The sequence below is a fragment of the Ambystoma mexicanum genome, chromosome 6q (genome assembly GCF_040938575.1).
Source record: "Ambystoma mexicanum isolate Mex_15411 chromosome 6q, UKY_AmexF1_1, whole genome shotgun sequence".
Lineage (NCBI taxonomy): Eukaryota > Metazoa > Chordata > Amphibia > Caudata > Ambystomatidae > Ambystoma > Ambystoma mexicanum.
In genome coordinates this window covers 252,125,669-252,143,325 of record NC_090937.1, presented here as the reverse complement: position 1 = coordinate 252,143,325, position 17,657 = coordinate 252,125,669, and the positions used below count along the sequence as shown (strand labels likewise).

The 17,657-nt window shown below is 44.4% G+C and overlaps 1 long non-coding RNA gene across 1 annotated transcript in view; it reads left to right on the top strand.

The window, feature by feature from the left end:
- Positions 1–17,657, top strand: part of LOC138515951 (uncharacterized) — a 124,529-nt gene that overhangs the window by 43,181 nt on the left and 63,691 nt on the right. The window contains exon 2 of the long non-coding RNA XR_011282185.1: positions 9,327–9,429. This is a non-coding gene — a long non-coding RNA (uncharacterized lncRNA). The remainder of the gene's footprint in view (positions 1–9,326; positions 9,430–17,657) is intronic.

The following is a 17,657-nucleotide window of genomic DNA, read 5'->3' as shown; positions in this document are numbered from 1 at the left end:
GCACAGGGAGTTTCGGGCACCTCCCTCACTTCCTGTCCACCCCAGACACTCGGACGCCAGAGGCGGTCTTCAGTCCTGAAGCCCGCAAAAGGCATAGAAACAAAGGGACCCGACCTAGTTTGGCGCGCAGAGACAAACACTAGAAGGACCTTTCCAAAAAGAAATGCCAAAAAAAGAAGACTGGGACCCGTTTAAACAAAGGAGGCTTAAGCGCCATCTTGAAAAACATGGCTCCTGCGATTTTTAGCTATCGGTGTTCGCGGTCGGGAAAAATCATGGTAGTTTGTTGTAAAACCACTGCCACAAGCCATTTCGAGAGGAAAGGGTAGCAGGTAACCCCTTCAGCACTCTACAGGAAGATAGTGTGTGCTGGGTCTAGGAATTTAAAAAGACTAGTAAAGTCAATTTAACCTTACTTTCTCTGGGAAACAGTAGTTTATCCCAGAGAAGGTGTTTAAACTTTGGGACAGCCTAAAAGGATTCCCTGTGTCACTGCACTGAGGGTGCTGGGTGACACCCATGAAAAGATGATGCCCATGGAGTTATCTAAAACCCCATAATCGAAGAACACAAGAGTAAAACGCACATCAAAATACATGAGAGAGTGGGGAAAAAGGCTCACACTCTCTGCAGGTAAAAAAATCAAGTCCTCAAAATCCAACAAAGTTGATGGGGGTCTCTAAGGTGAAGGGAATTGGGACATTTATGAGAATTCTCCCTAACACCCTGCCTCTACCTACCATGCTGGATGGCTCCCTATCCAAAATCATGATCTTTAAATTCCTGCTACTAGTCTATATATCCATCCATTGTCTTTACCCCCACTAATTCGGTGAATGCATGTCACTAAACTCTCTCTCTCTCTCTCTCTCTCTCTCTCTCTCTCTCTCTCTCTCTCTCTCTCTCTCTCTCTCTCTCTCTCTACCTCTCTCTCTCTCTCTACCTCTCTCTCTCTCTCTACCTCTCTCTCTCTCTACCTCTCTCTCTCTCTACCTCTCTCTCTCTCTCCCTCTCTACCTCTCTCTCTACCTCTCTCTCTCTACCTCTCTCTCTACCTCTGCGCTCCTCGTTCACAGCCCATCGGTCTCCTCCCTCCTGTGCCCCCTCCTGCTTTTGCTAATTTTCCATACTTGCCCCACTATGTGCCTACTTTTCCCACTCCACTCGAATGCTCTCCACTACTCTATGTAATTTGTAAATACAGGCTCTCAATATTTATAAAAAATTCTATAATGTACTCCAGTCACTGTTATACCTAGTATATGTTCCTATTCTTATCCCCCCCTCCCCCTCATCACCCGATGTATGTCATTCAATCCAACAATGCTCTTATGTAAAGGCACCTTACCCTAGGACTTCCTCTGCTCTCTGTTATTACCTACTGTGTAAGTCATTTCTTTTTTGAAATTACTCGTGCTCTTAAATATCCTCTGTTTCCTAAGCCGGATTTATTGGCTGTGATGTTTTTTACCTACTAATAATCCTATTGATTCATGGTCATCAAAAACAATGGAAAAAAATCGCAATGCAGCACAAAAGTGGAAAGCGCATCCTATATTGATGATAAGCAGTACTGAAACAACGCAAGTTTGTTTTTATAGCACTTTCATCCAAAGTGTTGTACAAAAATCGCGCACAAGTGAATATTGGATGCAAAAGAACAAGAGTTTGAATTAACTGTTTTGCAGAGGAAAAAGCCAGTAAATACCGAATTTTCCTTATGTTATATAATGGAAAACTACCAGAATGAGTGATTAGAAAGATTTGATCCTGATAAGTGACGGAAAAGTAAAAAATGACCCCAAGATTATGTGCTGTTTATGCAGCAGTGATCTGCAGAGGGGGCAAAGGAATCGTAGAAGTACCAGTAACCTAAAATGAAGTGGGAAAACGCAGCATTTCTGGGATTTAGAGATACATCCTTGATTAAGTGGAAGATGAACACTAAGACAGACAGACCAACATAGGTGAAGTGGGTCACTAAATACGTAAAGCGAAAACATTTCTTTAAAACAATATTCATTAATCTCTCCCCATCTTAAATAGTTCCACTGGCTCTCATAAAATGGCTTCAGATAAGGTATTTCACCAGTACACACTCGTTCTACGTCATGGAGCAACCGGCTGGCTCCACGTCTCCTCTCCAGGATATCTTCAAGAGTTCTGGCAGAGAGTCATAGCTTTTTGTTGCCGACCAGATAGTTTGGTACTAACTGGCTCCCCACTGGAGTTTGGACCCTCTTCTCTCCCGCACCTATGGCCTGCCCAATTCCACATCAACCCCTCCTAAAAATGTTTTGCCTACTAAGATTTCTAGCCAACACTGTTCCATTAAGTGGAATACTATCCTAGAAAAGGGCTTACTGGAGAAAATATATTGCTTAGAAATGGATGTCCTAGAATTCTGTTTCAGTGGAATAATCCAAAAGTACTTTGATTTTTTTTTACTAAGTTTGATGATTTAGTAAAAGCCCTATTTTCTTTTTTTAATTATTTATGGCAACATTTGGTTTATTACAAACCTTGTTTGCACTTGGAATCCTTACAGCAATAAAACATTCCATGAATTCCAAAATGAACCATAAAAACCAACTCGTATAAAAACACACAATTTAAAAAAATAAAATAAAACCACATCCATAAACCAAAGGCCCTATCAGTGGTGCTTAAGAAATTCAATGAGAAACATAAATCCAAGCTAGATGGAAACCACATGTAAACAAGCAAAGCATCAGTACTCCTACATCCCGTCCCCTCCATAATTAAATATTATTTCCTTCCGGATGGGACCAGAGCGCTTTTTGGTAGCATCCACAAAATGATTGTCCTTTTTTATTTTTAGACTGGGCCTTCGCACAACGGCTCTAGCCCTGCCTTCCTGAGCCCTGTCCAGTGCATTGCCCTTAAGTAATTTTCTCTGCGCCATCGTGATCGGACATGCGTAGCATCTGCAGGGCTTTTGTTTGCACCCCTCATCTTTCTGTCCTTCAATTCTTCCTGCCCGGTTCTGCTGCCATTTTTCTTTTCCTCCGCCTATGCCGCAGCGTAAGGTCTTCACGACATGCGCCTCCTGTTGACGTCCATGTGCGGCAGCAGGCCCTCAGAACCTTTGCCTCTGTTGTTTAGGTCCAGAACATGGTTAGAATTTGTGCTTCTGTTTGTATTTGGATTTATCATGTTTATATAGCGCTTTACTCCAAAACGCTGTTGCGACGCCCTCTAGGTCCAGGCACTCAAAAGAAGACTTGTCAGGTGGGAGGAGGTTTTCCACTGAGTTCCTGCCACTCTTCTATGGAAATTCATAGAAAAAAAGAGAAATCGGGCATATTCATTGAGGAAGAGCAAATTCTCCCGATGAGTACCTTTCTTTTCAGAGCACCCCAGCCAGATGACGCCTTACCGTGCTCTGCCAGTTCAGGGAGGAGTCGTCCTGACTCTAGCGACACCAGGGCTCGCCTTGAGGTACCCCACTCTGGTTCTAAGCTGGATACCACAGTTCCTCCGAGGGCTAAAAGTACTGGGGCCACCACCGAGGTTCCCCCATAAAGATAGTCTTCAACCAGCAAAGCCAAAGATCGCTGTTCTGGGGCTAATAAAACAGGAGTAGCATCTGAGGTTCCCCTAAAAGTGGCTAAACATAGTACTGGCCACGCTACACCGGCCAAACAGACATTTACTCAAAGTACACAATTACTGGCTCAGCCAAGGATTCATCAAAAAGGGCTAAGGAATCATTGAAAGCTCCTAAAATAATGGCCAAGTCATCCAGGGCTTCAGACAAATCTGTGACGCACATTACCACAGAAGTTCTTAAAATAGTAGGTCTTCATGTTTCAATGACGTCAGCCATTTGTCTACGTCTTCAGCCCGCCAGGTGCAGGTCTATCCCATCTGCCTCAGTGGGGAGAGAACCTTTCAGTCCGGGAATGGATTGGACTCTGCACACGAGCATGCCACTATCACTAACCGTTTCTCTTTCTCAAGCCCGCCAGGTGCAGGTCTATCCCATCTGCGTCAGTGGGGAGAGAACCTTTCAGTCCGGGAATGGATTGGACTCTGCACACGAGCATGCCATTATCACTAACAGTTTCTCTTTCTCACTGTTACACTACGATGTTCTGTGGTTGGTGGGGGACCCTCTTGGCAGCCAGTGGCAGGCGGAGCAACCTCCTGAATCAAGGGTGCGTGAGCCAAACGCTCTGTGCGTGGTCGCTCCTGCTGAACGCCTCACTGATAAGGGTGCATCGGATACACAAGAGAAAGAGGAGTAGCTGCCATTCTCAATCGGGGCGTGTCATGACCGTGCTTGATGTTATGTCATATTTAGACATGACTATGTGCCCCTTTCCTTCTACAGTGGTGGCGACGGCTACCCTCCACTCAGTCTTCAGCATTCACCTCTTCAGGCTCTCAAGTTTTTTCTAAGGTAGACAAGATTCCAGAGGGATTGGGGGAAAAAAATGCGGCCCGCCAACTACGAAAGACAAATACTGAAGCAGTCTTGGTGGCAGCCAATCTAAACCTGTTGACAGTTCGAACTGATAATTCCTCAGGATTGGCTCGACCATTACAAGACTGGTCTAGTGGATGCCAGGGTTCTGTCTCAAGATGTATTGAAAGCCGCAGCTCATCATATTGATACTTGTGCAAAAGGCCCCATGATCGGTGTCAGTCACCTGCTCCATGTGACCAAGTTTACAAAGGAGGTCCAGGAGATGGTCCTGGACCTTCCTTTTGATGACATAGAACTGTTCCAAAGCTGTACTGATGATGAGCTAGATAAGACCAAGGTGAGCACATTAACTGCAAAGTCGTCTGTTCTTACAAAAGCGCTGGCAGCGCAAATTCTTCTTACCCAGCAAAAGCCAAACCGCTTCCATAGCGGCCCTCACCACAAACTGCTGAGAACGATTAGGATTAGACAAGGTTTTTTTCCCTTACTCAACAGCCTCCTCTTCAGGGAACAACATCTCCTCTTCAGGCAAGACACCAAAATAATGGTTCGGAATGGTCCATGATACTCCAATGGGGAGACGCATTTCTCTACACCTGGATGCTTGATGGACCATCACAAAGTATCCCTTTTTCCTGTTTGTTGCTTATTCACGCTTATGCCTTCCTCTCCTGCCAGTTTGCCCCCTTACGTCCACACCCGACTCAGACACAATCTCCTTCTCTCCATTCCGAAATCCAGAAACTTAATGAAAGCAATAAAAACAGTCCTTATGACTAAAGTGGGCGGGGACCTTTACTCCCACATATTTGCAGTGCCGAAATCCAACCATGCTAGCCTGCGCACTATCTTAGACCTGTCAGACGTCAAACTACACCTTCCCCCAAGAAAAGTTCAAAATGATCATGCTAGCACAAATCAGTTTGTCTCTCCAAAAGAACGATTGGCTCTGTGTATTGATCAATATGGCCCCAACACTGCAGGTACCTTCGTTTATCGGTAGTCGGCATGTATTTTCAGTACCGAGTCCTTCCCTTTTTGGATTGTGCTCGGCATCAAGAGTCTCTACGAAGATGATGGCAGTCATAGAAGCCTTTTGCAGGCCATACAGAGTCCATGTCTATCCATATTTGGGCGACTGGCTCCTCAGATAACAGCCTTCTATTTGCAGACTTTACTACAGCTTTTGTTCAACCTCTGGTTATCGGCAAACTGGAGGAAATACTCTATGATGGTCACTCAGGGCCTGATTTACATCGGTTTTCGCCGGAACACAACGATGGGCAGGGTTTTTCTGATAGAGGACACAATGATAGATGGAATTTGAACATGTGCCCTTCAGAGGCTTCTGGGATTGCTGCATTTTGGTGCTTCTCTAGTGAAGCTGAAAAGGAAGTGCACACTGTTAGCCCTGAGACCGGTCTGGCGTCAGGCAACTGATCCAGACTCTCAATTGATCCTAGTGACCCCGGAAATTATGCCCAATCTCAAGTGGTGGTCAGACTATTCCGTTCTCTTGAAGGTGCTTCTTTTTCAAACCCGTCCCTTCACGTGGCAACTACGGATTCCTCTCTGCTAGGATAGGGAGCAACATTGGGCCACATGGAAGTTTTCGACCTATGGTCTCCTTTCGACAAGGAACAGCACATCAACTACCTCTATTTGTAAGCCATTTTTTCTGGCTCTGAAAGCCTTCCAGTTCAGCATCATCAACAAAATAGTACGCCTTGGGACAGACAACAAAAAAAGTCTGCGCAAAATCCTTCCTTTTTTACCCCCTCAACTGCAGGCACCAGTGGTTTCATCACTAGTGGTGTCCTCATTGGATTACTGTCAATCCCTTTATTTGCCAGAACCTGCTTATCTGATTTCGTCAGGCCCAGGTCCTGAAGAACTCTGCAGCAAGAGCAGTTGCACTTAAGCCTAGGAGCATATTACCCTAACTCTTCGCCACTTGCACTGGCTTGATATGATATGATATGGCATTTATAACGCGTCTATACACAAGTGTTTCAAGGCTTCCCATGACAAAGTGCATTCAGTTTAAATCCCTCCGTTTGGTACATCAGGCTTTCTATGGATTTGGAGCAGAATTTCTACAAACCAAATTTCGGCCCTATATCCCTACGTGGACTCTTCGTTCTGCTGATGCCTGCTTGATTCCAGTCCTTGGGTTCAAATACTCTTGTATTGGTGTTCGTGCGTTCTTTGTGGCTGCCGCTCAACTATGGAACTCTCTTCCCCGTACGCGGCACGCCACAGAGAACCACTTGCTGTTTAGGCGTTCTCTTAAAACCTACTTGTTTTGACTTGGTCTTCATCTGCCTGCCTGAGTTAAGATGCCCTTGTGGCATATGTTGCGCTTAACAGATAACACTAACATAACCATTCTGTCTCAATGTTTTATGTGAACAAGCTAGGGAGGGGACCAAGTCCATTCCTCTCATTCAGCTATCCCTACATTTATGTGAATCGGCCGTCCAGGCAGGGATATGGCTCCAAGCGGTTCATATCCCGGGCCAAGAAAATACAGCAGCTGATTCCCTCGGCCGCCTTACCACAGCAAATCATGAATGAAACATGAATCTTCATAACAAGAACAATCGGCAAGTGTGGCACCGCTCCCCACAATTCCTCAACTTGGCAGCCCATAGTGCACTTTAATCTGTCCGAAGAGAAATCTGCGCATCATACAGGCATCACACAAACCATATACGTGCACACAGTATAGGAGCAAATGGCTCAGCCTTTGCCACTTGTGTCTAGATAAAAAGATCAATCCTCTGCAAGCCTCAGTAGAGAGTGTGCTTTCCTTTTATGTCTGGCCTCGCATCCACATGTACTCCTGTTGTACATACTTGGCGGCTATTGGTGCGTATTCGAACATCGATTCATCCTCCACTCTAACAAATCCTGTGATAAAACGTCATTTGGAAGGCCTGTTTCATCTTTTTCCTCCCGTCAAGCCGCCTGCGGTGAAATGGGACCTAAACATGGTTCTCAGTGTGCTGTGTCATAAGCTGTTTCAGCCTATGGCTAATATCGATCTTATCCTGGAAAATAGCCTTCCTGGTCACCATCACATCAGCAAGAAGGATTGACGAACTACAGGCTCTGCATCACATTTTTGTCCATCCACAAGGATAAAGTGGACCTTCATACACATCCTTCTTTCCTTCCCAAGATCATTTCAGAGTTCCACATTAACCAATCCATTGTTTTACCATTGTATTTTCCGTACACTTCTTCAGAAGCAGAGCGGGTCTTGCACAATCAAGACGTGATAAGGGCTCTAAAGTTCTACCTGGATAGGACAAAAAACTTCAGAACGTCCTCCATCTTTTCGTTACATTTGGAAATGACAGAAAAGGAACACAGGCTTCTAAGGCTACAATTACTCGCTGGGTCATGGAGCTCACAAAGCACAAGGCCTGCTGGCACCGATAGGCATTCATGCACATTTAGTAGGGGTGGTAAGCCACCTCTCTGGCTTTTCAAAAGTATGTTCCTTGGGAAACTATCGCCAAGGCGGCCACTTGGGCCTCATCTTTGGCTTTTTGTAGAAGTTACTGTCTTGACCGAAGTTCTACAGCTGACTCCCAGGTTGGTCAGAAACCTCTTTTATTGGGTGCTTTAGTTCATCCACCAGGGGCCAAAATTGGTAATCGTTTAGCAGGAGCTGAAAGTAGATCCTGTGTGTCTGAAATTTCTCTTTGACCATTAGCTTCTCCCCTGAGCCAGGATTTATTAAAAGGAAGAGATGACTATATTGGTGATTTGGTGCAGTAAAAGAACATTGCATACCAAAGCAATGTAACATTAAAAACACTTGTGCAGTATAGAACACATTTAGATCAAAAACCATATGTCTAAGCAGACATGGCACAATTGCTAAAAAAAAGAACTTGAGGCATTGATTCAGATAGGTAAATAAATAGAATGTAAATATTAGTCATCAGAAATGTCAAGTTTTAAGGGTTTTTAGACATAAATGTTCATTCAAGATAGGTGGAGCATATCACACTCGCACAGTAGTCTTCCTTTGGAATGAACCTAGTCAACAAATGTTCTTTTCTGTGACCTAAAAGTGACCCACGTTGAATCAGACTACACTTGCAAAAGTTCCTATATATGCGACTTCACCTGTGGCACCGTTACGAAAATATGTGCATATTCAAAGTGAGAACTTGGGGTTGGGAATAACATCATTAGTGTGAGCATCAATCAAAAAAGGCTCAATTTGGTACCTGGTGTACATCGGACGGCAGCAAATAAAAACATCCAAAATAAATTAGTAGCACAGTGATGCCTGATACTAGCTCCTTGAGACCTGTGGGGCTGCTCCAAACCCATGTCAAGCAGTATAAAAGAGCATGATATTCAAAAAGACCTAATCTGGGTAGACAGGTTGACCAGATGCCTGCTAATGTTTCCCTGCATGTGTGCTGTTATGGAGCTCTCCCCCTCTGCGACTCGAGGACGCTTTGAAATGTTGCTCTTGTATACATTTGCTTTCGGTATGGAGGATTTTTCTTGAACATTAGATCATATACTAGTACTCACTAGGTTTACTGGAAGGCTTTTATACATCTTACTATACTGTTATCTTTGCACAAATTCAATACCTATATTTTCAAGCATTGTAGAAATGTTTTGTTTTGCTTCCTTTTTAGCACAGGCTATTTAGGTCCTGCTGGAAACAATCTATTAGCTAACATTTCCTAGAGGCACTGAAAGAGGGGGTGTCACCATGCGTGTGTCTCCGGAGACTTCGCATGGTGACATGGACTATGTATTTGGGTGTGATGTTTTCCATGATTCGTACAAGATTTCTAGGTTATAACATGGGTCTCACTATGTGTTTCCCCTATAGCATTGTGAATGGCCTATTGAGTCGGCAATTCCTACGCTGGTCCACGAGTGACCATTGGTCACGACACCTCAGTGAAGATTCTCGAGTTGCACCATGGGTGCCTGTAAGTGATTTTATTGTTTTTAAACTTCACTGTATAACTCGCAGTGATATTAATATCATCATGGACACTGAAACGTGTGTTTGTGTTGGTTCCACAGGTACAGTATTTGCACTGTTTCCAGTGGAGGATTAATGTCCATTATCCCGTTCACCTACCCTTGACTTCGAACCTGGGGTTGAGTAGGGATTGGGGTGTGAAGAGATCTGAGACACAGTGTGACATTACTAGTCACTTTTTTGAAGAAATAGGGATGACACTTTGTTTAATTGTTTCTAGATTGGTTACGGGCCCATACCTGTTAAGAACAGGGCCAAGCACTGTTTCTTTGCCCTACGTCCTGAAGAAGGTCTCCGACCGAAACACGTGTCGACGCTTTTCTGTGAAAGATATCTGACCCTAATTCGGCATCAGATATACCACGACACCTAATATTAGGGACTGGGTCACTGTTTAATGTATTAAATGAAGGGAAATATTATATTTCCAATATCCATTGATGCATAAAACACCTTGAGTGTTCTTATCGTGTGAATGTCTGAATGAATTTTTTGTGTGTGGCCATGATTGTTGGTATGAAATTGTGTTTTTTTTATCAATTTTTATGAAATTTAGATGATTTCCTAGTGTGTCGAAGCCATCAAGGAAAAAACGTACTGCCCCATGCAATGGGGGGCCATCCCAATGTTTTCTGATGGCCCTCTTCCCCCCCACCCCAAATGGATGGGGGGGCATCTCATGTACTCCTTCCTAGGGGCAGATTGCACTAGGATCAATTGGTGGCTCAGAGCAGTTTGCTCGAAGCCTGCCAGCCCTTGGTGTCAGAGTTAAAAATCTAGCTCTCTGAATATAAACAGGAAATCAGGACAGAGAGAAGCAAGTATAAGAGTTTTTAACCAATTAAATATAAACTGGCATGGAGACATCCTGATATCAGGGTATGGGACTGGGCCCTATAAGCAAGGAGAGATGGCCTTCCAATCAAGGACCTGGAGAACAGGGAAAAATGAGATAGCTGGACTCACCAATTCATAGCCAAACTGATCCAGAAGGTCAGTCCTTATCTGACATTGATGAATATTCACCTCTACCAAACAGAAGGGCCGGACCAGTTTGTCCTGGGAGACCAAAAATAATACTGCAAGTATTTCTGATCCTGAAAACTCATATAATGAAAAAATCAGAGTTAGACCTGCAGAAAATGATCTTGCAAAGAGAACATCTAACACACTTTGCTGAAAAAGAAAATTCAAAATGTCAACCTAAGAAGGGCATTCTAAAAACCTCCACGTATTCAGGCGAATGGGTGTATTTTCCTAGTCTACCTGGAAGGAGGGCTAGTATCCATTGGCAACGGTCTGAAGAAGAGACTATGTTCTATCCTGTGCCTAAAAGTGATAACGGGGAAAGTGACCCTGAGAGTTCACGGCACACACAAGCAAGAGGAGTTCAGACACCCTGATTCTGGGAGGTATTCCCAATCTCATAGATATATGGAGCGGTTAGGAGACCGGGAATGAAGTTCAAATAGTAGCTCGGAGTCGAAAGGTGAATGGACTCCAGTGCAAAGGCGCAGAAAGACAGCAAAACAGTGAAAGGGCTTTGTTAAAGACCCGATCAGACAGATCCAAGCCATAAAGAGCTTCCATCCCTATACCATAAGAATGCTAAGTATTCAGTGTGGGAGCACTTGGAACGTTATGAGCAAAATATGTCATTTGAGATAAAAAATTATGTCAATTGCATGGAGTTTGCAAAATGTATATTTTCTCCTGACTACTCCGCTTTCTTTGCAGGACTGGAGGACCAGGATCATTATAAATGGTCCACCTTTAAGGTGGCCATTTTGAAACACTTCTCCACTCATAGGAACCCACAAGACGCCAGTATGGCTGCATATAAATTGCAATGTGGAGAAGATCAGGAGCCTAGGGAGTTTATACAGGAATTAAAACGTGCATTTGCACAGACTTAAAGGCGGGTAAACATGAATAGTAGGGAATTTGTGACCACTTGTTTCCATGCACTTCCCAAATATATAATTAATTACCCAGTTAGTGCGTGATTTCCATGAGCGCAGGACACTGGATTGGTTAATACAGCAAGCCACCAGGATACATGAGGTCAAGACTGACAATAAAAATAGCCCCAAACCACCAAGCCATCTACCACACCGGCCACTGCAAAGGTGGCAGAATTGAAAACAACCCCTCCTTTGGACCTGGAAACAGGGATGGGCTAAAAATACTCCTTCCAACAAGCAGAAGGAAAGGCAGAGTGGATGCTCTGCCCCAGCCCAATCCAACGGTAGTGAGGCAGGTTTCCAAAACAATGACCCCTCTGACCCTGCCACCTATGTAAGCTCTCAACATAAGGTTTCAAAACCGATCCTGGGGTATGTGTACACTCCTCCGGCACAAAAGGGGGATGAGGGGAGGACCAGCTAAGTACTTCCACTGGAAACTTCCCTCCAAACTTCTCGCGGGAGTGAAGTACTACTCCACCTCCCAACCCTAATTTCTATCATCAGATACCCTCAAAACCACAACTTCCAGAACAATCCTCTTCCTTCTCCGCGGTTCCAGGATAATAGATCCCTGAACAATCCTCCTCCTTCTCCCTTAGATCCTTGAACAAGGGAGAATCAGGACTGTACGTTATGGGGGACATTTCCAATACCCAAGCTACGCCGCTACAAGGGACAGTTACCCTATTAGGGAGCAGCAGAGGTATGATCGGAGACCTCCTTACAATGCAGAAAAAGTTACACAACTGGAACGTCAGATCCAACAATTGACCAACGACCTGGGGGGCGCAGGCTGAGGGCTCAGCTGAACCCACAGCTTGTCCAGGCTCCCCAGAAAACCCCAACACCTAGGTCTGAGGCCATGGGAGAAGGGAGGGAAATGACTGAAGGAAAGTATCGACAATCAACAGGTTCCTGAGGATGGGGCACAGGTGGAAGGGAGATTGCAAGCCCTAGAGGAAACTTCTTTTGTTCCCAGCAAAGAACCCCTGGGAAACTCAGCCTGATAGTGACTCTGCTACCCCCAGGAAGTTAGAGCCCAAACAGCAAAGGGTAAGTAGAAGAGGTCCAAGAAGAGCCCACTTTGTGGAGGAACAAAACACGATAATCCCCTTTGAAAGAGAAGAATCCCTGGAGGATTCAGGTAAGGAAATCATCTCCTTCAGGATTGGAGGGATCTCTACCAAAGGAAAATGGGTCCTAAAAGACTGAGTTCGACAGGGTAAGTATGGAGACCGACTCGGAGCGAAAGATTCCTAGTCCCCAAAAATGTGAGCCAGCTAATACATAAACTGTAAAGGTTTCCTCTCCACAAACAGGTTCTGAGAACTGTCTTCAGGTAAAGGGGGACAGTGACAAATCTAGGAAGAAAGCGAATCATCCAATTATGCGCAATGAGAAATGTAATTTCTTTCCTACAGATTCCCGATCTCTGACACAGAAAATCAGCCAAGATCACACGGTGTGGGAATCCAATATCAGAAAAATTGCTGCTGAGCTGGCAAATAACTCACACTTCCTTTGCACCCTTGAGGAGAAAGAGGGCAGATGGATACTGGATCCCAAGCCACCCTCCTGTTCAAAAAGGCATTTGACCAACTGACTATATGAAGGGTAAGGGACACCAGATTCCCCTTATACCTCTTCCCGGACAACTCAAACATTTTGATGGGAATGATATTTCCGTCTAAGGGACTGCGGTTTTAGAGATAAAAATTGGGCGACATTGGTTAAAACACCCAGTGATAGTTGTGACATCAGAGGGCACACCTTAACCCAGACTAACCGGCCTATCAAACAGTGAGGAAGGATAGCCCAGGGGCAACACGTTTGTCTTGGAAGCAATACAATGCAACGCCACACAGGTTCGAATCCCGATCCCGTGCTTGGAAACCAAACCGCTGGTATTAAGCACGTTATAAAAATGAACAATTAAATTTGAAAAATCTCAAAAGTACAGACTACATGCGTCTGAAAGGCCTATAAAACTAAAAGCGAGTACAAATGATGTGAGTTTGAATAGCACCTGTCATTTAATCAAACAATGTTCTGAGAAAGTGGAATTTCACTTCCAGAATAATTAGGTCCCAGACATCACCGTCATCTCTGTAGGAGAACAAACTGGTGATGGGAACCCTTCTCATTTCGTAAAAATCAACCTTCCTGACAGTTTTAAATGGCATTCCACACTGGAAGGCAACACCCTAATTTTATACCAGTCCAAAGTCAGAAGAAACCCTGAGTCCCATGAAAGAGGACGATGAAAAACCAGCTCATATTCAGACCCACATTCAGAAAAAGGGCAAACAATTGTTTTTCCCCATTCAGATAAATAAGGGGCAGCTTGTGATCGCCAGAGTATAACCTAATAATGGAAATGGCTTCATGAGCGAAAGATTATTCAGGAAACTCTCAAAAGATCAGCCCATTCCCACATTTAAATTGAGTGATAAATGGGAAGTGGATCGGGAAAGACCAAATTCTAAACATTTTCTGTCTAGCAGTTGTATGCTAAAAATGTCCATTGTCGATTAAAATTATAGAACACAATTTCTGGGTCATTAGAGGTGTCCCTTCTGACATTTATTTGGGTAGTGACATTCTAAATCGATTTGCCATTAGTCTGGATCTATTCAACAATAAAGTATGGTCCCGACTGGAGGGGTAACCCCATGGGCTTTGACAACACAGAAAAAGCATTTTGGTCTGCTCAAGTGCTGCCTTATGGGGTTGAAGTTCAAGTGGGAGAAGCCGTTAGCATCTTAGGACAGGTGCAACAATTCATGATTCCCCCAAAAAATAAGCGACGACAGAACCTCAAAACATCAGGACGCCTATATAAATTGATTTGAATTCTCATCTCCAATAACAAGGTTTGTATTTACATCCGACACCTCTAGTGTATCTCAAACATGACACCATTTGAATATTGGTGGATAACAGCGACCCTCAAAGTATCACCTTGGGTGCAGACATCTTTATTGGAATAGCGGTTGATGTCCAACATTATTCCATTTATTTAGGTAATTAAATCATTGGAGCAATTCCAATCAACTGTCTCGACAGAAAAGATTTTTACCCATAATAGGGGGAATTTCTGGGTGTACTGTTCATGGCCTTATTGGTGGAAGAGGAAACCTGTGACATCAGGAAGGATGAGTTAGTATTTCGTGTCAACAACAACTACCTCAAATCCAGAAAACCCTCTGTCCAGGTAAACCCAATAAAAAGAGATCTCTCCGCCCAACTGGAGGATACCGCTGAAATTGCCAAGCCCAAGGTCTTTCCTGGTTTCAAGCAGTTGGTCGAAGAATGGATCAATCTTGTTGATGCCTGTGAGACTGAGGAGCAAAGCCCGAAACTGAAACAGGTATTCCTAGACTTCAGCATATCTTTTCAGTAGACTCATATGACTGTGGACGTACATCTGTTCATTCAACCACTATACCCACTGATCCAGAGATGGCTCCAGTTTTTGTTAAACAATACCGGTTACCTATCACGTCCATGGAGCCACTCGCAGAGATTATTAAGAACTTAGAATCCTGTGGGATAATTAATCCGACCCACAGTACCTTTAACAACCCGCTACTGGGGATACTAAAACTAAATGGGCAATGGAGACTATGGGCAGAGCTGAGGGAGTTGATCAAACAAGTCCACATGTCAATATGGCCACTTACCTAGATAGACCAAGGGCTGGCACGGATCCAAGGGTCAAAGGTGTACACAGCCATTGACTTGACCAACAGTTACTGGACGGTACTTGTGAGTAAGGAAGACCAATACAAGTTTACCTTTACCTTTGGGGGCAGAAATACACGAAGACCTGAACCCCTTTTGGATGCATAAACTCTGACAATGACTTCAACATCTTTCTGCATGAGGTCATTCCCGATTTGGGCAAGGGGGGAAACCTTGCCTATGTAGATGATGTTTTGATCAAAGGAACTGATAAAGTAAACAAACTACTTGCTCAAACCAAGAGACCCTCCCATCTCCCAAATCCCAGAAAGAAATGTAGTCTCTAAGCCTATAAGCCTTACCTTGTGCTCATGGAGGAGAGGTGGTAGTGACGGCCCCTATGAGTAGGTTTGTTTATGGGTGTTTTTATGCTTCAGACGAATTAAGTGTAGCATGATCCAAACCGGCTCTGGAATCGGGGATTGCCCTCCTTGCTACCTGGAATCCTGAAGGGATTGCAAACTTTCACATCTAAGGTAAAAACCACTCCTTTACAGACCCTGAGGACAAAACCCTGATAACAGCACTCAATCTGAGGCTGCCTCTGGATCAGAGCTCACCCTCGCCCTTCCAGTGCCACCAAGGATCCCTCTCATCGAGCTGTGACATCCAGCTCTCACATTCAACTGACGGTCACAATATGGATTTTAACAGCTCCAGGATCTGCGCGGTAGAGGGCAGGCATCCTCCCCGCAGGCTATCGATAGTCGGCACAGTAGCAGAATATTGGATGGGATGGAAGTGAGGGCTTTGCAAAAGGCACCACTGACACAGCACCCAATTACATCATGGTGCGCTAACTTGCTGAAGATCCGGAGGCTCGCGCTCTGCAGTGTAACCATTCCATTTCTTTTGTTCCAATTTAAAGTGGGCAACTGCGGTCTGTACCACTGCTATATGATTTTCAAAGAAAAAATAAATAAAAACGAATTGATCTAAATTGTGCCTCCCTCAACAACGGTTTCAGTCAAGCGGACCTAATGGACTTGTAGAAAAGACAAAGAAAAAGAAAATGGGCAATAGTCTCCATGTCACCGCCAGAGTCACATAAGGGGTCCAAATTCTTCCACCCCCTCACCAATGCGTTTTGAGTAAGAGAACCAACACAGGACCTGGTGTATAGCGAACGCAAATCCGCATTGTATGTAATATTCACATATTTCTGACTGCCCCTTTCCACCTTCAAGTCTAAATACTGGCCTTGCCCTGTGCATAGGGTGACCCTCTCAAAAAGTAATTCCTTTTCCTTTCCCAATACCTGTCCTTAAAGAGCCTTAAATCCACTTTGCACATCTCCTTAAGGTGCGCCCATAATTGTGCCAAATCTAACCTATTCATACCCTGCCTAATTGCCTTGAAACATCCTACATTTTCAGCCCAGGCTGAATTAACATATCACTTATATATTGTAGAACCCGCCGATGTCCATAATCTGACCTAGAATATCAGACTTCAACGCAATATAATCAGAAAAAATTCGAATGGATTGTGTCCTCCCACGTATTCCTCATCTTAGATATATCCTTACCTTCAGCTTTGCTGGTTCGGACATTTTTTCTCCCTCCACCAAAGGGAGCTCCACTCAAAGCTGCGGAGTCGATATCCCTCGGCGGCCTCCGTTGAGCGTCAACGTCATCTGCTGTATAAATGCCTCGAGCGCGCCCGTTGGCCTCAATTCCGTTAGCTTCGCTTCGGATCGATAAAACGGCGCTTCAGTTTGTACGAATGTCGTCTTCATCTAATCCTTACACACCAAAGATCACAGATTCAAGAAATGCCAGGAATGTGGAAGAAAGATGTCGCTACCTGATCCCCCATCGGAATTGCCTCGGTTCCAACCACTGTATAGATGAGTGCGGTTCCTGTCAGTCGACCCATAGGGCCTTAAAAGAACGAAGAGGTAAACTGGCGGTGGGGGAGGAATCCTCAAAGTTTTCTTCGAGGGGGAGAAAAGACTTGGCTGAGTCTTCAACAAAAAGTCATAAAAAAATCTAGGTTGAGGAGTAGATCCAGGAAGTCTTCTTCTTCCTCTAAAAAGGCGAAGAAAAGACGACACTGGTCTCCCTCTTCCTCTTCCTCAACGTCATCTGTGGAAGTCATAACATGTCCATCGAGACATGACTCCCCAAGAAAGTGGGAAGCTTTCAGAGCATCAATGTTAAAAATGTTTGAGAATGTGGCCCAGATCCCCTCAAAGAACTCTAACGAAGACCATGTCCCAGCCCACAAAAAAAGTGACCGGGGAAGATCTAACACTAGAAAATCCAACAAAAAATCATCAAGGGTGTCGTCCAGGGAATCTTCCCAGACACCTCATAGAAAAAGCCTACCGGTGCATAAATCGGAGGTAGAACTCAAGAAAATGGCGTCAGACTCTCGTACGTCAAAGTCCTCGTCTAAAATATCCTCGAAGCCTATATCGAAGGCGGTCGAGCACAAGTTGTTGATGACTCAACCTAAA